Source organism: Lissotriton helveticus, chromosome 5_1 (assembly GCF_964261635.1).
Source record: "Lissotriton helveticus chromosome 5_1, aLisHel1.1, whole genome shotgun sequence".
NCBI classification, from domain to species: domain Eukaryota; kingdom Metazoa; phylum Chordata; class Amphibia; order Caudata; family Salamandridae; genus Lissotriton; species Lissotriton helveticus.
Genome location: NC_136065.1, coordinates 632,358,266 through 632,377,575, shown reverse-complemented (window position 1 = coordinate 632,377,575; position 19,310 = coordinate 632,358,266). Strand labels below are relative to the sequence as shown.

General features: G+C 42.0%; 1 protein-coding gene across 1 annotated transcript in view; it reads left to right on the top strand.

Moving 5' to 3' along the window:
• PRODH2 (proline dehydrogenase 2) overlaps positions 1–19,310 on the top strand; it is a 447,859-nt gene that overhangs the window by 36,834 nt on the left and 391,715 nt on the right. The gene's annotated exons all lie outside the window — the stretch shown is intronic.

Below are 19,310 nucleotides of genomic sequence, written 5' to 3'. Positions count from 1 at the left end.
AATTTCGCAGCCTCTTTGATGTTCTCAGTGAACCGCGGCGGCCACTGAGAACATCAAAGTGGCCGCGAAATTGCTCCCAAAGCTACACACCATTTGCCACCCCCTCTTCCTGCTTGTTTTTGATGTAGTGACTCCCATGTAAGTCCCACACTATTGTGCATAGTCCATTGTCCCCACGTTTCTGTGCACATTTCAATACCGCTTTTCTGTACCTCGTAAATTAATTAATTTATTTTTCATTGCAGTTACTCCCATTTAATCCCCACTTTTCTGTGCACTTTCATTGCCGCTATTCAGTGCCTCGTAGATTTTTTTATATTCATAAGAGTGTCATTTGGTTTTCAGCCGTCGCTCATGTGCACCTCTCTCCCAATCTACTTCATGTTGCTCTGTCGCCAGCGTCCTATTCCCCCACCCGCTCTACACTGCTCTTTCACCCATTGCTTCTCCTACCGACCCACGCCCTCTGTTACTTCACCTCACCCACACACCCCTGCTCTCCTCTTCACCCCTGCCCCCTGGTGTTGCTCATGCACTCCCACCTGCTCCCTCCATGTGACTTCCACCACAAACCCTGGCCCTCTGCATTACTTCTCCCAACCTGCGCCTTCAGCGTTGCTTCTGCCCACACCGACCCTCCGTCTTACTCTGCTATCAGCAGTTTTTTTTAAATTGACGTTTTCAGTTCCGTAAATTAAAAAAAATGGGTCATTTTGTAGGCATGAGCATAGGTGGATCATATACTCCTTCAAAATAACGTGTACGCCACGTAATAACGCCTTAATATACAGACATAATTTTGCAATATCTTGTCTTGGTTTATATTCGTGCCACACACCCCACAAAATCTGCCCCAACCATCCTTATTTCTTGACCCGCTCTAAAATGTAGACCCACTTTTGGGAGTTTCCACTCCCAACCCCCACCGTATGCATCTTGGAAGACACTCACACTTCGTCTCTGCTCATCACCGAAACTGACACAATATCTACACAAACTGAATACATATGAATGTACCCTTAGTAGTAGGACTTCATCATTCCTGGGCTCATCTTTGCCCTACAAGCAAATAAAATGCCCCATAGACTTCACTGGGATCAGCCGCCCTCACATCCTGCCTCCTCCGATAATTTTCACATCCTGCCTCCTCCGGTAATGTTTCTTCGCAGTCATCCACTCAGTAGCACCCTCGGTTTTCTGCCAGCTGTAGACATTTCTGCTTATAAGCAGTAGGAACATCACACAGTCTTCTTCCTGACCATAATTTACAACACTTGTATATCCTTTTTTTTTTTAAACAGGCTATCTGGTTTGTAAAAGATTCATTCTGGCTAACTCGACCACCCTGCTGTCCTTTTTCTGTCAGCAGGGTAACTGTGGATGGTTCTTGGAAATATAGCACCGGATGAACGCTTTTCAGTGGGATTTTTTTGTTCATGCAAAATTCCTTCTTTCTAGCATATGTTTATGTGATCGTTGCTATGGATTCCGTGCTTTGTTGCTTCTTTTGGCAGGAAAAAACACTACCTTTGCTAGTTAGCTGTTGGGAGCGCTTTTATACAGTGTCCTTGTTGTCTTCGTATTCTATGGTGTGCAAAAGTCTACTAATCTTGGGTTCCGAAGTAGCGAGTTACTTTCTGAAAAGTGCTTCAGTGCCTCGTCATGGGTCGTAAGCGCTATATAAACACATTTACAATGACTTAAAACGATGTGTCAGGTTGCCCCGTGAAAGTTGTACAGCAACGCTGGCATATAACTTTGGCTCCTTTAGTTTCTTTTTATCTTTCTGCTTCCTGAAGTGCATTTTAGGTTGTGTTCTGCATAGTTTTGGGTCTTCCTCCCATGACTCTCTTTTCCTTCTCATATTTAAACCTGGGCATGCGCAATATGTTTTTTCTCTGGTGAAGATTTGTAAAGTTCCCGCTTTTTGCCTTTCTTTAAATTACCTTTATTATCAGCTGTGCAAATGGATTCATCAGCCTATAGTGCATACTACACACCCCTAACCAGAAAATTCCAGAGTCCTCCTGGCCGCTTTGCAGGATAATTTGCCGTTATATCTTTAACAGGCCCATAGGAGTGATGTGGTGCGAGCTGGGGCCGGGAGCACGCTCACAGAATGGTGGGGATTGGATTGCAGAGGGAGCTCCCATCATGCAACACTTGTATGGGTTCTATTTGAGGGTTCTGGTGGCGTTGCTTCTAGGCGTTGAGGTTGAAAGACAAGGAGTTACTCTCATCTCAGGGCAATCAGTCAGGGCCTGATGGGCTTGTCAGACATCATTATGAGGGCTGGTTTCTTACCAGTATTGACAGGTTTTATGGCCAAGCAGGCCGGTTTTTACTCTTGATTTTCCTGATAAAACCACTTTTTTAGCTGTCTCCTTTAATGATGGGGCTACTTTTATTTTGGTGTCCAGGTCTAATTTTTGTGTCAGTCCGACCCTGGTCTAAAAGACTGGTAAAATTGTGCATTTTTCTCCCTTTCGACAGTTTTCCCTGTGCAAATCCTTGCAGGTGCAGCACAGGGGAGTTTGTGCTGTGAAAACCATAGATCAAAGCAAGAATAAAGTAAGGGGCTCTTAAAAATGCTCCCAAAGACTGCACTCAATGCAACATACACTCCAAATACTACTCAGTGCCACATAATGACATGCCACATTATTACACTAGCCTGGGTTTGGCAGCAACTACTGGGATCAGGAGATCGAGGATGGGAGGCAGAGCTTTCTGCACTTCTGCATCTAGGCTGTGGAACGAGCTTCCCCAGAACATCAGGCAAATTGACACCTTGTTGGGGTTCAGAAAGAGCCTGAAAACATGGCTGTTCGCCAAAGTTTAATTTTCTTGATTCCATCTAATAGTTCCGGCGGTTGTTTGTATGACATGACAGCTAGTGTATTGTTGTTCCATCGGACTACTTCCTGTTTGGGCGCCAGGATACCCGTAGGGTGACAGTTGCACGTTATAAATAATAAATACAATACAATACAATACACTGCACTCAATGCAACATACACTCCAAATACCACTGAGTGCCACATAATTACACGCCACATAATTACACTGCTTTCAATGCAACATACACTCCAAATACCACAGTGCCACATAATTACTTGTTACAAAACAATGTACAAAGTTCCCCAGGTGGGGTGGTGAAAAACAGAGTGTGTCGAGTGGAGCATGAAAAGAAGAGGAAAAGAAAGGACCAAAGAAGGGGAATTTCCCTTGTTGGAACTAGAACCCTCACACACCTAGCAAGCTAGATGTCATGCTTCATCATATGGGTTCTGCTCCTCGTCAGACTGGTGCTGCAATGTCTGACGGGCACCCGTAAAGGGGCTCTTTATCGGAGATCTTTTGTTCCAGCCATATGGTGCATGCGGGTGGGAGGGACGGAAAAAGGGGTGTAGTCATAGGAGGGTGGTGAATTAAAAAAGGTGGGTCAGTCCACAATAAACTTTATTCCGGTGGCTGACGCCCTTGGTTTAAAATGGTGGGAGGGGAGATAGGTGCTTACGGAGGTATAAAGCAAAGTATCTACAACCCCCTGGTCAGGCCAACATGTTTCTTGCCAGGATGGCAATTCGTCAGGACCTATAAGAGACGTACTACACAGTGAGAAAAAATAATAAATACAATGAGATAAAAATGTGGGTGTTCATACAACCTTAAACCTTGCGGTCGTATTGGGGGAGGCAAAGAAGTCCTGCTGGTTTAGAGTGACCCTAAAGGAGATCCGAAGGTGCTCTGCAGTCAGCTCTAGTGGGACCTGCACGTATAGGTCAGGAACCCGGATGGCGTGCGGTCAGCGCCGCTAACACCTACCCCCACCGTCTGGTCAGGACAGAGCAGCTGTCACATAATTACATGCCACATCATTACACTGCACTCAATGCAACATACACTTCAAATACCACTCAGTGCCACATAATTACACACCACATAATTACACTGCACTCAATGCAACATACACTTCAAATACCACTCAGTGCCACATAGTTACACGCCACATAATTACACTGCACTCAATGCAACATACACTCCAAATACAACTCAGTGCCACATAATTACATGCCACATAATTACACTGCACTGAATGCAACATACACTCCAAATACCACTCAGTGCCACATAGTTACACGCCACATAATTACACTGCACTCAATGCAACATACATTCCAAATACAACTCAGTGCCACATAATTACAAGCCACATAGTTACACTGCACTGAATGCAACATACACTCCAAATATCACTCAGTGCCATATAATTACACGCCACATAATTACACTCTACTGAATACAACACACACTCCACACAATACCACTCAGTGCCACATAATTATATGCTACATAATTACACTGAACTCAATGCAACATACACTCCAAATACCACTCAGTGCCACATAATTACACACTACATAATTACACTGCACTCCATGCAACACACACTCCTAATACCACTCAATGCCACATAGTTACACGCCACATAATTGCACTGCACTCAATGCACCATACACTCCAAATACAACTCAGTGCCACGTAATTATATGCTACATACTTACACTGCACTCAATGCAACATACACTCCAAATAATACCACTCAGTGACACATAATTACACGCCACACAATTACACTCTAATGAATACAACATACACTCCACACAATACCACTCAGTGCCACATAATTATATGCTACATAATTACACTGCGCTCAATGCAACATACAATCCAAATACCACTCAGTGCCACATAATTACACACTACATAATTACACTCTACTGAATGCAACACACACTCCACACAATACCACTCAGTGCCACATAATTATATGCTACAAAAATACAATGCAACATACACTCCTCATAATACCACTCAGTGCCACATAATTATGTGCTACAAAATTACACTGCGCTCAACGCAACATACACTCCAAATACCACTCAGTGTCACATAATTATATGCATTCATCAGAAAGGAGGGAAGAGGAATTAAAGTCCATTCAGTTCCCCTGGATAGATTCTATGGCAATCAAAAATGGGAATGGACACTGGTATCTACCATAACCGTTGGTTGTATTTGAAAACCCTCATAGACGCTTTGATTTTGACGATGCGGTGTATCTTTTTGTCCGCCCCTTATCTAGCGTCATGGCATAGTCATCGGGTAGTCAAATGACGTGCTATATGCCTGCCTCACCCGAGGCAACCTTTGGTAAATGTAGAAGTGTCCAGGAATTTCAGGGACAGCAACAGAGGGATAAAGAGTAGAGCAGTCAAAAAATTGGTTAAAAAACAGTGTCACACCAAAAACCAAAATTTATTTTAAAGAGGTGGGCACTGGTAGTTAAAAAATTTGCTGTGGTATATTGGATAATCAAGTTACTGGATTACCATATGTCTCTAAAGGTAGGTCGACATGTTTCAGCTCTCCTGGGCCCAACAGGGTCTGTGGAGCTTTCGTCAGGACAATACAGAAAAGAACAAAGAGGAAGTACTCACACAACTTGTGTAGTTTTCAATTATTGTATGAGACTCTCATACTGAAATTCCTGCATTATGGGAACAAAATCAACATTATACTTCTCAATAAGGAAGTTACAGAAGCAAATAGCACACATACAAACAATCTTTGTAATTTGCAAGAAAACAAACGTCCTTTATAATTAGCGAACACTTGTTTTTAGCGTGCACAACACTGTGAGCACTGGAGCTGAAGTGGAGCTGAGACTTCTGCTCCAGTGCTCACAGTGTTGTGCACGCTAAAAACAAGTGTTCGCTAATTATAAAGGACGTTTGTTTTCTTGCAAATTACAAAGATTTTTTGTATGTGTGCTATTTGCTTCTGTAACTTCCTTATTGAGAAGTATAATGTTGATTTTGTTCCCATAATGCAGGAATTTCAGTATGAGAGTCTCATACAATAATTGAAAACTACACAAGTTGTGTGAGTACTTCCTCTTTGTTCTTTTCTGTATTGTCCTGACGAAAGCTCCACAGACCCTGTTGGGCCCAGGAGAGCTGAAACATGTCGACCTACCTTTCGAGACATATGGTAATCCAGTAACTCGATTATCCAATATACCACAGCAACTTTTTTAACTACCAGTGCCCACCTCTTTAAAATAAATGTTGGTTTTCGTGTGACACTGTTTTTTAACCAATTTTTTGACTGCTCTACTCTTTATCCCTCTGTTGCTGTCCCTGAAATTCCTGGACACTTCTACATTTACCAGAGGTTGCCTCGGGTGAGGCAGGCATATAGCACGTCATTTGACTACCCGATGACTATGCCATGACGCTAGATAAGGGGCGTACAAAAAGATACACCTCATCGTCAAAATCAAAGCGTCTATGAGGGTTTTCAAATACAACCAACGGTTATGGTAGATACCAGTGTCCATTCCCATTTTTGATTGCCATTTGAACATAATTACATGCTGCATATTTAAACTGCGCTCAACGCAACATACACTCCAAATACCACTTAGTGCCACATAATTACAAGCCACAAAATTACACTGCGCTCAACGCAACATAAACTCCAAATACCACTCAGTGCCACATAATTACATGCCACATAATTACACTGCACTCAATGCAAAATACACTCCAAATAACACTCAGTGCCACATACTTATATGCCACATAATTACACTGCACTCAATGCAAAATACACTCCTAATACCACTCAGTGCCACATAATTACATGTCACATAATTACACTGCACTCAATGCAAAATATACTCCAAATAACACTCAGTGCCACATAATTACACGCCACATAATTACACGCTACTGACTGCAACACACACTCCACATAATAACACTCAGTGCCACATAATTATATGCTACATACTTACACTGCACTCAATGCAACATACACTCCAAATAAAACCACTCAGTGCCACATAATTGCACACCACACAATTGCACTCTAATGAACACAACATACACTCCACACAATACCACTCAGTGCCACATAATTATATGCTACATAATTACACTGCGCTCAACGCAACATACAATCCAAATACCACTCAGTGCCACATAATTACACACTACATGATTACACTCTACTGAATGCAACACACACTCCATACAATATCACTCAGTGCCACATAATTATATGCTACATAAATACAATGCAACATACACTCCTCATAATACCACTCAGTGCCACATAATTATATGCTACAAAATTACACTGCACTCAATGCAACATACACTTCAAATACCACTCAGTGCCACATAATTACACACCACATAATTACACTGCACTCAATGCAACATACACTTCAAATACCACTCAGTGCCACATAGTTACACGCCACATAATTACACTGCACTCAATGCAACATACACTCCAAATACAACTCAGTGCCACATAATTACATGCCACATAATTACACTGCACTGAATGCAACATACACTCCAAATACCACTCAGTGCCACATAGTTACACGCCACATAATTACACTGCACTCAATGCAACATACATTCCAAATACAACTCAGTGCCACATAATTACAAGCCACATAGTTACACTGCACTGAATGCAACATACACTCCAAATATCACTCAGTGCCATATAATTACACGCCACATAATTACACTCTACTGAATACAACACACACTCCACACAATACCACTCAGTGCCACATAATTATATGCTACATAATTACACTGAACTCAATGCAACATACACTCCAAATACCACTCAGTGCCACATAATTACACACTACATAATTACACTGCACTCCATGCAACACACACTCCTAATACCACTCAATGCCACATAGTTACACGCCACATAATTGCACTGCACTCAATGCACCATACACTCCAAATACAACTCAGTGCCACATAATTATATGCTACATACTTACACTGCACTCAATGCAACATACACTCCAAATAATACCACTCAGTGACACATAATTACACGCCGCACAATTACACTCTAATGAATACAACATACACTCCACACAATACCACTCAGTGCCACATAATTATATGCTACATAATTACACTGCGCTCAATGCAACATACAATCCAAATACCACTCAGTGCCACATAATTACACACTACATAATTACACTCTACTGAATGCAACACACACTCCACACAATACCACTCAGTGCCACATAATTATATGCTACAAAAATACAATGCAACATACACTCCTCATAATACCACTCAGTGCCACATAATTATGTGCTACAAAATTACACTGCGCTCAACGCAACATACACTCCAAATACCACTCAGTGTCACATAATTATATGCATTCATCAGAAAGGAGGGAAGAGGAATTAAAGTCCATTCAGTTCCCCTGGATAGATTCTATGGCAATCAAAAATGGGAATGGACACTGGTATCTACCATAACCGTTGGTTGTATTTGAAAACCCTCATAGACGCTTTGATTTTGACGATGCGGTGTATCTTTTTGTCCGCCCCTTATCTAGCGTCATGGCATAGTCATCGGGTAGTCAAATGACGTGCTATATGCCTGCCTCACCCGAGGCAACCTCTGGTAAATGTAGAAGTGTCCAGGAATTTCAGGGACAGCAACAGAGGGATAAAGAGTAGAGCAGTCAAAAAATTGGTTAAAAAACAGTGTCACACCAAAAACCAAAATTTATTTTAAAGAGGTGGGCACTGGTAGTTAAAAAATTTGCTGTGGTATATTGGATAATCAAGTTACTGGATTACCATATGTCTCTAAAGGTAGGTCGACATGTTTCAGCTCTCCTGGGCCCAACAGGGTCTGTGGAGCTTTCGTCAGGACAATACAGAAAAGAACAAAGAGGAAGTACTCACACAACTTGTGTAGTTTTCAATTATTGTATGAGACTCTCATACTGAAATTCCTGCATTATGGGAACAAAATCAACATTATACTTCTCAATAAGGAAGTTACAGAAGCAAATAGCACACATACAAACAATCTTTGTAATTTGCAAGAAAACAAACGTCCTTTATAATTAGCGAACACTTGTTTTTAGCGTGCACAACACTGTGAGCACTGGAGCTGAAGTGGAGCTGAGACTTCTGCTCCAGTGCTCACAGTGTTGTGCACGCTAAAAACAAGTGTTCGCTAATTATAAAGGACGTTTGTTTTCTTGCAAATTACAAAGATTTTTTGTATGTGTGCTATTTGCTTCTGTAACTTCCTTATTGAGAAGTATAATGTTGATTTTGTTCCCATAATGCAGGAATTTCAGTATGAGAGTCTCATACAATAATTGAAAACTACACAAGTTGTGTGAGTACTTCCTCTTTGTTCTTTTCTGTATTGTCCTGACGAAAGCTCCACAGACCCTGTTGGGCCCAGGAGAGCTGAAACATGTCGACCTACCTTTAGAGACATATGGTAATCCAGTAACTCGATTATCCAATATACCACAGCAACTTTTTTAACTACCAGTGCCCACCTCTTTAAAATAAATTTTGGTTTTCGTGTGACACTGTTTTTTAACCAATTTTTTGACTGCTCTACTCTTTATCCCTCTGTTGCTGTCCCTGAAATTCCTGGACACTTCTACATTTACCAGAGGTTGCCTCGGGTGAGGCAGGCATATAGCACGTCATTTGACTACCCGATGACTATGCCATGACGCTAGATAAGGGGCGTACAAAAAGATACACCTCATCGTCAAAATCAAAGCGTCTATGAGGGTTTTCAAATACAACCAACGGTTATGGTAGATACCAGTGTCCATTCCCATTTTTGATTGCCATTTGAACATAATTATATGCTGCATATTTAAACTGCGCTCAACGCAACATACACTCCAAATACCACTTAGTGCCACATAATTACAAGCCACAAAATTACACTGCGCTCAACGCAACATAAACTCCAAATACCACTCAGTGCCACATAATTACATGCCACATAATTACACTGCACTCAATGCAAAATACACTCCAAATAACACTCATTGCCACATACTTATATGCCACATATTTACACTGCACTCAATGCAAAATACACTCCTAATACCACTCAGTGCCACATAATTACATGTCACATAATTACACTGCACTCAATGCAAAATATACTCCAAATAACACTCAGTGCCACATAATTACACACCACATAATTACACGCTACTGACTGCAACACACACTCCACACAATAACACTCAGTGCCACATAATTATATGCTACATACTTACACTGCACTCAATGCAACATACACTCCAAATAAAACCACTCAGTGCCACATAATTGCACACCACACAATTGCACTCTAATGAACACAACATACACTCCACACAATACCACTCAGTGCCACATAATTATATGCTACATAATTACACTGCGCTCAACGCAACATACAATCCAAATACCACTCAGTGCCACATAATTACACACTACATGATTACACTCTACTGAATGCAACACACACTCCACACAATATCACTCAGTGCCACATAATTATATGCTACATAAATACAATGCAACATACACTCCTCATAATACCACTCAGTGCCACATAATTATATGCTACAAAATTACACTGTGCTCAACGCAACATACACTCCAAATACAACTCAGTGCCACATGATTACATGCCACATAATTACACTGCACTGAATGCAACATACACTCCAAATACCACTCAGTGCCGCATAATTTCACGCCACATAATTACACTCTACTGAATGCTACACACACTCCACACAATAACACTCAGTGCCACATAATTATATGCTACATAAATACAATGCAACATACACTGCTCATAATACCACTCAGTGTCACATTATTATATGCTACATATTTACACTGCGCTCAATGCAACATACACTCCAAATACCACTCAGTGCCACATAATTACAAGCCACATAATTACACTGCATTCAATGCATCATAAACTCCAAATACTACTCAGTGCCACATAATTACATGCCACATAATTACACTGCACCCAATGTAACATACACTTCAAATACCACAAAGTGCCACATAATTACACTGCGCTCAACGCAACATACACTCCAAATACCACTCAGTGCCACATACTTACATGCCACATAATTACACTGCCCTCAATGCAAAATACATTCCAAATACCACTCAGTGCCACATAGTTACACGCCACATAATTACACTGAACTCAATGCAACATACACTCCAAAAACAACTCAGGTCCACATAATTACATGCCACATAATTACACTCTACTGACTGCAACACACACTCCACACAATAACACTCAGTGCCACATAATTCGATGCTACATACTTACACTGCACTCAATGCAACATACACTCCAAATAATACCACTCAGTGCCACATAATTGCACGCCACACAATTGCACTCTACTGAATGCAACAAAACACTCCACACAATACCACTCAGTGCCACATAATTATATGCTACATAAATACAATGCAACATACACTCCTCATAATACCACTCAGTGCCACATAATTATTTGCTACAAAATTACACTGCGCTCAACGCAACATACACTCCAAATACCACTCAGTGTCACATAATTATATGCTACATATTTACACTGCGCTCAACGCATCATAAACTCCAAATACCACTCAGGGCCGCATAATTTCACGCCACATAATTACACTCTACTGAATGCTACACACACTCCACACAATAACACTAAGTGCCACATAATTATATGCTACATAAATACAATGCAACATACACTGCTCATAATACCACTCAGTGTCACATTATTATATGCTACATATTTACACTGCGCTCAACGCAACATACACTCCAAATACCACTCAGTGCCACATAATTACAAGCCACATAATTACACTGCATTCAATGCATCATAAACTCCAAATACTACTCAATGCCACATAATTACATGCCACATAATTACACTGCACTCAATGTAACATACACTTCAAATACCACAAAGTGCCACATAATTACACTGCGCTCAACGCAACATACACTCCAAATACCACTCAGTGCCACATACTTACACGCCACATAATTACACTGCACTCAATGCAAAATACACTCCAAATACCACTCAGTGCCACATAGTTACACGCCACATAATTACACTGAACTCAAAGCAACATACACTCCAAAAACAACTCAGGTCCACATAATTACATGCCACATAATTACACTCTACTGACTGCAACACACACTCCACACAATAACACTCAGTGCCACATAATTAGATGCTACATACTTACACTGCACTCAATGCAACATACACTCCAAATAATACCACTCAGTGCCACATAATTGCACGCCACACAATTGCACTCTACTGAATGCAACAAAACACTCCACAGAATACCACTCAGTGCCACACAATTATATGCTACATAAATACAATGCAACATACACTCCTCATAATACCACTCAGTGCCACATAATTATTTGCTACAAAATTACACTGCGCTCAACGCAACATACACTCCAAATACCACTCAGTGTCACATAATTATATACTACATATTTACACTGCGCTCAACGCAACATACACTCCAAATACCACTCAGTGCCACATAAATACAAGCCACATAATTACACTGCATTCAATGCATCATAAACTCCAAATACCACTCAGTGCCACATAATTACATGCCACATAATTACACTGCACTCAATGCAAAATACACTCCAAATACCACTCAGTGCCACGTAATTACACTGCACTCAATGCAACATACACTCCAAATACCACTCAGTGCCACATACTTATACGCCACATAATTACACTGCACTCAATGCAACATACACCCAAAAACAACTCAGGTCCACATAATTACATGCCACATAATTACACTCTACTGACTGCAACACACACTCCACACAATAACACTCAGTGCCACATAATTAGATGCTACATACTTACACTGCACTCAATGCAACATACACTCCAAATAATACCACTCAGTGCCACATAATTGCACGCCACACAATTGCACTCTACTGAATGCAACAAAACACTCCACAGAATACCACTCAGTGCCACACAATTATATGCTACATAAATACAATGCAACATACACTCCTCATAATACCACTCAGTGCCACATAATTATGTGCTACAAAACTACACTGCGCTCAACGCAACATACACTCCAAATACCACTCAGTGTCACATAATTATATGCTACATATTTACACTGCGCTCAACGCAACATACACTCCAAATACCACTCACTGCCACATAATTACAAGCCACAAAATTACACTGCGCTCAACGCAACATAAACTCCAAATACCACTCAGTGCCACATAATTACATGCCACATAATTACACTGCACTCAATGCAAAATACACTCCAAATAACACTCAGTGCCACATACTTATACGCCACATAATTACACTGCACTCAATGCAAAATACACTCCTAATACCATTCAATGTCACATAATTACACGCCACATAATTACACTCTACTGACTGCAACACACACTCCACACAATAACACTCAGTGCCACATAATTATATGCTACATACTTACACTGCACGGTGTCGATCAGTTAGAGAGGCAGGTGGCGCCAGAGAGCAGAACCAGAGAGACGGACCGAGAGACGGACCGCCGACCAGAGCGGAGCGGAGCAAAGCGGAGCAGGAGCAGAGCGGGAGGCTTGCCGCCAATATCACGATCAACAGAACCCCCGCCTGCCCACCGGCCCATCGGGCCCCCGCAGCGCGACCCGCAGTGCAGCAGGCAGCCCAAGTGGCGGTATCAACCCGTAACCTGCAGCGACGACCAAACTGAGACCAAGCAGTCGGGTCTCTCTATAGCACGGAGCGGAGAGGAGCGGAGCAGGAGCGGAACAGGAGGCTCGAAGGCAACTCCGCGACCGAGAGCTACCCCGCCTGTTCGCCAGCCTGTTGGGCCCCCGAAGCGCAGCAGGCAGCCCAAGTGGTGGTAATCAGCCCGCAATCTGCCGACAACAACCAAAACGAGACCAAGCACTCGGGTCTCCATAGCGGAAAACGCAGTGCGCGGGTGGCCCCAGCGGCGAACACGGCCTGCACAGCTAAAGACCTGCCGTCGACCGGCGGAGTGGAGGAAACCAAGGAACGGATCGAAGCAGACCGGAGTAAAAGGAGAAGACCTGAAAAAACACTCCGATGTGCCAGCGTTACGCCAGCATCAAAGTGGCTTGAAGCACTAGTGTAAATCCCCAAGAACTGGTGGACTCTGAGACAGGAGACTGCCAACTTGAACGGAAACCTCCTGCAGTAGGTGAGACGGTGAGAGGGGCACCTGGGACTCGGGGAAAGGAGTGGCGGTGACTTGAGCGGTCAGTACTACCATCCCCCGCCCCAGCGACCCCCCCAAAGCGCCCTACGCCTCAAAAGAGTATCCACTCAACCATTTAACCTACGCCTACAAGGATTCTAACACCTCCCTATAGCCCATCAACCTCCTGATAGCACGTGGGGTAGCCCAAAATAACCACCCCCCCCCCCCGAGAAGGTGGAATAACCACCCCAGGACAAGGTAATGGCTTACAAGAAATTGAGGTCGCGAACCATCTTCATGAAACGAATGGGAACTGAAGAGGCAATCAGAAAGTCCTCCAATAAAGCGGTGAAGAGTGGACGGATAACAACGACTTCGGCAATAACCAATTATTTTTCCTCACTTACCATCAAAGGTCAAATAGAAAGTCAACCGCAAAAAGAGGGAATAAAACCTGAGTCAAAGGAGGGTGGAGAAGATAAACTGGGAGCTTCACAGGACGAATCAGGTGATCAAAACCTAACAAACCCCGTATTTGAACCTGAACAAAAAATCAGTCCATCAGCTATAGAGGAATCCCCCTTGGAATCTGACTCATCTGGCCTAACTACTCCGAGTCTATTAAATATCCAACGTAGTACTGACTGTAACAACCTATGTCCAGAAACAATTGTTAAGGAGGACGATAAGAAGCTTGAACCGCACATAAGGCCAGATGAGATACTCACCAGTACACTACAAAAATCCCTGGATCAAGAAGTAGATCTCGAATACTCACCAGACCTCTATATGTTCAAATCTACCAGCTTAACTAACTATAACACTCCTGTGTCTAAGTCACTTTTTATCTCGCAAGAAATCTTAGAGTCTGTCCTTTCACTCTTAGGTCACATTCTGGAGAATTCAGACCAAACTCTTGACGTCCAAATAGGAATTTTAAAATTCCTAGTAGAAGAAAAAAGGAAAAAAGACCACACCGAGTCAATAAAAACACAAGAAACGCCAGTAACCATTCAAGAGGCAATAAGTAACAACAATACCACCAACACTCTGAAAGTCCAGGGAAAAAGCGAAATCGGTACTCAAACGAGAAGAATATCATATAAGGGAACTCGGAACAACCAGCAGGAATCAACAATATATTCCCTAAAGAAGCTCTTTAGAGAAGATCCAATTAATACTCATAACCAATATCCGATTTTTACTAACACCAAAAATAAACTAATAACGTCCAAATCGGTGACTGATCAAGGAATGAAGGCTAACATTATCCTCGGCGGCGAACAAGCGAAGAATATAGAAAAAACCAAGAAGAACCAAGAAGGAGCTGGAAAAAAAAGAGGAAAGCCTCAACGAAGAATCAAAAAGAAGAAAGCGCGTAGGCTCAAATTCCAGAAAGTAATAATCCCTCCTGCATCCCAGCACGACCAAGAAGAAAGTACGAAAACACTGACTCCCATAAAGGGAATAAACCGAAACGTGGTTACAAACGCAGACAATAAAATTCCTCAACAAAACACCACTTTAAACCCAAAAGCCGAAGAATTTCACCATAATCCAACAATTACAGGGCTAAGGGAGCGCTTTAAAGGGCCAGAAGACCATGACAAAAAAGCCCCACCCAGGGAAGAAACATCGTCAAAACACTTACAAATACCAGAGCTCTTTCCTACAGATAATGTCCCACTAAATCGAGGTAGAATCGTTAACCTCCTCCAACGTATCATTCCGCTACAAACCATAACAAGAAAAGAAATCGATTTAGTAATATTCCCAGATAAAGAAAATACCAAAATAGCGGTGGTAGTATTTTCGTCATCGGTGTTACCAGGGATCATCTTAAGAGAACAGGAGACCCTACACAAATGTGGCTGTGATTTGATCCCAGTACAGGAAATCACAGTCAACAATCCAAAAAAATGGTTCAAAGGACCTTTATGGAAAAAACCCCATATTCAAAATAAAACTATCTACAGTACTGAAGACTCAGCAACAAATTTAAATTTAAATCAAAATCTAAAGATCTCAGTGAAGAATGGAGAAAGAGAAGTTTGGAGCCACGACGCAGAAGCAAAGGAAGCAGCAAAAACGCTCCAGTCATGGTCATGGATCACCGAATCACTGAACGGTAGGAAAAATGCGAAGTTTATGACTCATACCGTTTAGCAACGGCCTTTCGATAACATCTTGGAACATGGCAGGGAAAACTACAGACAAAATGATGGAAGCCACAAAAAATCGACCGGACATACTGGCATTGCAGGAAACCTGGTCAACAAAGCCTTTTAACCAGGACGGATATTTTGTTTACGATACCCCCCCACAGGAAGCCAAACGGGGACACGCTAAGGGAGGGATAGCTATTCTATTAAGGGATGAGTATCTCTGGGCTCAAGAGATTGTTGACACAAAATCTAACCAATTCCAGTGTATAAAGATCAGGTTGGAGACTCACCCCTCGTGCCCACAAAAAGGTCTATTACTCTTCAATGTATATGTTCCTCCCGGATCAAAGAATGACGTCCAATTTGAGGAAATTTTCGACGCCATTCAGCAAACAATCAAAGCTCAATCTCATTTGCCATACCTGATCATGGGCGATCTCAATGGCAAAATATCAAACACTGAAATATCCAATTGGGTGAACTGGTACAAAGATGAAGTTCTAAAAATTCCGGTGCCGACATTCCCGATCAGAAGCAGGGCTGACAAAAGGGGAAAATGTTATTAGCGTCACTCCCAACACTAAATGGAATCATCTTGAACGGGAACGTGGAAGGTGACATCCCTGCATCCCACACAAGACGGGGAAACAGAACTTTTTCAATCCTAGATTATATGATTTGCAGTTTGGAGTCATTTGAGTCCGCTTCACATTTTCGCACCTATTTTACTGAAGAGAGCGACCACGCAATCCTGTTATTACACACGCAATGGAAAATAAGAACCTGCTCATCCAGTTATATCATGTTTAAACATAGCACAATAGAGGCAAAAATAAATCAAAGACGGATCTATTGGAACTCAACCATGTTAGATAAAATAACCACCTTAATTGACACAAACCATCTTTTATCCATAGAATATTCCGCTGATCCAATAACAAACTTTGAATCCATCATCGAGAAACTAAACCAAGTTTTTCAAAATAAACTGCAACAAGCTGCACCAGTAAAGAATATAAATAAAAATAAAACTTTGAATTCATCAATTGCAAAAAGATTAAATAAACTTATTAGAGCACAATACGTGGACCGTTCAATTTCAAGACAGGCAGAAATTAATAAACTGAAAAATCAACTCAAGCGAGAAAAGCGTCGTCTAAAAAGAATAATGCAGGACAAAAACTGGGTCGACCTACAAATTGCGGCAAAACAGCGCAACCAACGATCCTACTGGTCATTAATCGCAAAGGAAACCGGCACAAAAAAGGTCCTGCAAGCCATCCCAGTTCCACCTCAAGAATGGGAAAACTACCTGACAGATTTGTATAGAGCAAACACGAGTAATGAAGAGGCTGATAACACTGGGAATAAAAGCGAAGGAAATAACGCTCCGATTGGAACCGCCTCCCCGTTTTCAATAGAAATGCACATCCGAAAGGCAAGAGCTACAGGAGCCTCCGGCCAAGACCAAATACCAATCAAGGTCCTACAGGCAGACCCCAAGGGTTGGAGTAAGATGCTCTCTCCCCTTTTTAACTTCATCTTCAAAACAGGATGAGTCCCAAAATCCTGGAAGGGGAGTATCATAATACCGATTTTTAAAAAAGGATCAAGACATCAGGCTGGTAACTATCGCCAAATAGCATTACTAGATGCCACGGGGAAAATCTTCGCCGCCGAAGTACTGGACCAACTCAAAAATTGGGCATTTTCTCAGGACCTAATTCCCTTATATCAGGCCGGCTTCAGACCTAAGCACTCGGTTGTCGATAACATTGGGATATTACAAACAATCCTCGACAAATACGTTGTAGGAAAATCCCAGCCAGTATACGCAGCATTCATTGATTTTTCAACTGCATTGGACCGAGTTGACAGACCATCTCTCTGGAAAAAACTGAGGAAGTTAAAAATCCCAGAACAATTATTACAAATCATAATCACACTACATTCGCGCACGTGGTGTCAAGTGCAAATGGGGTGTGAAAAGGGCCTGACCAACATAATTCCAACAGCAAATGGACTCAAGCAGGGGTGTCTCCTAGCCCCCTTGTTATTCTCACTATATCTTAGTGATTTGCCTCAGCACCTGCAACAAGTGCCAAGTCTGCCTCCAAAGATCGCAGCCCAAAAGGTTCACGCCCTCTTATATGCAGACGACATCGTAGTGCTAGATCTCACGCCCTTCGGTCTGCAAAGACTTCTAGACACTCTGAACAAATATACCCAGGAAAACTTCTTAATCCCGAATCTCACTAAGACAAAAATAGTTTCCTTCTCAGGAAGAAAAAGAAGCACCAAATTTTGCTGGAGACTCAGCGATGGAAAAATAGAAGAGACTGAGGAATACACCTACTTGGGCAGGATTTTCACTAAGACCTTAAAAAACAATTCACAGGTTAATAACCTAACCAGGAAATCCGAGGTGCACGCCGGAGCCCTTCAAAGACTATATGCGGCCTCAGGTAACCGACATTTCTCATCCCTTCTTAAAGTATATAGCACAAAGATACCTCCAGTTTTATCATTTGCTTTGGAATATATTCCAATAAAACAGTGGTCATTCCTGGACCAAAAAGAAGGGAAGATACTGAGGAAAATGCTGAAGGTATCACAATCCACCCCGGTGCAAGCTCTTCGCCTTGAATTCTCAATCACGAGTTCCTATTCAAGAGCCATCGCAAATGTCATCAAGTGGGCATATAACCTGCTGCACACAAAGGATGGAACTCTCCGTTCTCTACTTAAAGCCGAGACCTTCGACTGTGATGCTTCGAAACAAGTATTCTTCAGTAACATGTCCACTGCATTTAAACTGGCTGAGATAAATGTAAACTTGTTGCTTACGTGGACCCCTTCACAACTGAAACTTCTTAAAATGTTTTACTTCCAGACTCAGTTATGATCTTGATTTTTCACACTGC